Here is a 2,113-nt window from a genome sequence, read left to right on the forward strand (position 1 = left end):
GCTGAGCATCACCTGGGTGTGTTAGAGCCGAACCCCACATGGGTTTGTTAAAGCTGAGCATCACCTGGGTGTGTTTAAGCTGAGCATCACCTGATTGTTTTAGAGCTGTCTTGTCACTGAGAGTTAGAGTTGGGCTCTGCAGTGTTGGAGAAGAACGTTGCTGGCCCTGCAAGACTGTCTGCACCTCCTGGTGGGAGTGTGGGTATTGGCTGTGTGTTTTGTGTGTGGAGCAGCCCCACGGCTGCATGGGAGTGCTTTGGACATGGATTGAGGGATTGCAAATACGGGGAAGGATAACTTGGAAAAAGGCAGTTGATGGGGAGAAGTCTCTTAGGGGTTGGTGAGGAGGGCCAGGATGCACCATGACTGTGATGTACAGAATGCTCTGGACATGGCCACAGATGGTTAGGAGATACCCCAATGCAAGATTTCCCCAGGGATTCCCCCAAGAGAAACCTGCTCTTTAAGAGGTAAAAATAGCACCCTGCAGAGTGAGGAAAATCCCTTCTGGGCAAGCAGGGGAGGAGGAGGAGGGGCTGCTGTGTCTGTGTTGGGGTTGCTGAGGTCCTGGGGATAGAATAATGGAATCATTAGGGTTGGAAAAGACCTCCAAGATCACTGAGTCAAACTGTCACCCCAGCACTGCCAAGGCCACCACTAACCCGTGTCCCCAGGTGCCACATCTACCCATCTTTTAAATCTCTGCAGGGATGGGGACTCCACCACTGCCCTGGACAGCTCATTCCATTGCCTGATCACCCTTTCCATAAAGAAATTTTCCCCAATATCCAATCTAAACCTCCCCTGGCACAACGTGAGGCTGTTTACTTTTGTCCTGTCCCTTGTTCCCTGGGAGCAGAGCCCGACACCCCCCCCTGGTTCCCCCCTCCTGCCAGGGAATTGGAGAGAGCCAGAAGGTCCCCCCTGAGCCTCCTTTTCTTCAGGCTGAGCCCCCCCAGCTCCTTCAGCTGCTTCTCATCAGACTTGTGTTCCAGACCCTTCCCCAGCTCCGTTCCCTTCCCTGGACACGCTCCAGCCCCTCAGTGTCTTTCTTGTCACGAGGGGCCTAAAACTGCCCCCAAGACTGGAGGGAATGGGGAAGGCAAATCCTGACAAAGGAAGGGATCTGGAGAGTAAAGTGGCAGGGGAGGGTGAATTGGTCAAAGGTTGGTCTCGATGATCTTGGAGGTCTTTTCCAACCTAAATGATTCTGTGATTCTGTGAATTCCAGTGTGCAGAGAGGGAGCAGGCTGGGGAAGCCGTAATTAAGGGAGACAGACAGCAAGGGGACTCCAACATAGTGGGGGGAGGAGGGCTTGGGAGGAGCCTGCAGGGCTGGGGGGCCAGGAAGGAGTGGGAAGAAGCTGCAGGGATGAGGGGCAGGAGGGAGTGGGAAGAAGCTACAGGGGTAGGTGGCCAGGAGCAGGGGAGTTGGTGCTGAGGGGGAGGTGTGGGGGACAACAGGACACAAAAATATTTCCTCTGCAACAGCTGAGGAGGGCAAGTGAGTTCTTGGCAGTTGGTCTGTGCAATGCCAGACCCGCATCCATCCTGTTTTCCACCTCTCCCTGTACAGCCTGAGCGTATCCTTACATCGTTTTGCAGGACTTTCCAGTGTCTCTGTTATTTTCCGTTCATTTCAGCAGTGTGGTTCTATCTTTCTTGTTAAAGTCACATTGGTTTTCCTCCGTCCGTCCCTCCCACCATTCCCACTTTGTCCGTTTTGTTTTTTTTTTTTTGGAGCAGTCAGAGGTCACCTGCCCTGCTCCGAGGGCACGGAGCAAGGACAATGCGGGAAGGCTGGGGCGGTGAAGTGGAAAGAAAGGGAGGCTCGGCAGTCCCCTTGCTTTTTGGGATTCCCTGTTCCCTCCTCCACTGGAGAGGAGATTTCCCCTCCGATGGATTCCTGAGCGCAGTGGGAAGGTGGTGACACGGCAGTGACGCCGGCGGCTGACGCTGTGCCGGGGAGGAGTGGGAGGCTGGAGCGAGCGTGCCGGGGAGCACGTCGGCACTGCCATGGCCATGGCTCCTGATGCTCATGGCTCCCATGGCACTGCCTGCCACGGCACATGGCTCCTGCAGCTCCCATGGCACTGCCTGCCACGGCACATGG

The 2,113-nt window shown here is 55.4% G+C and overlaps 1 protein-coding gene across 1 annotated transcript in view; it reads left to right on the forward strand.

The window, feature by feature from the left end:
* The window catches only part of STX1A (syntaxin 1A), a 66,743-nt gene that overhangs the window by 36,162 nt on the left and 28,468 nt on the right, over nt 1-2,113 (forward strand). The gene's annotated exons all lie outside the window — the stretch shown is intronic.

This window comes from Lepidothrix coronata, unplaced genomic scaffold, assembly GCF_001604755.1.
Source record: "Lepidothrix coronata isolate B3197 unplaced genomic scaffold, Lepidothrix_coronata-1.0 Scaffold380, whole genome shotgun sequence".
Taxonomy (NCBI): domain Eukaryota; kingdom Metazoa; phylum Chordata; class Aves; order Passeriformes; family Pipridae; genus Lepidothrix; species Lepidothrix coronata.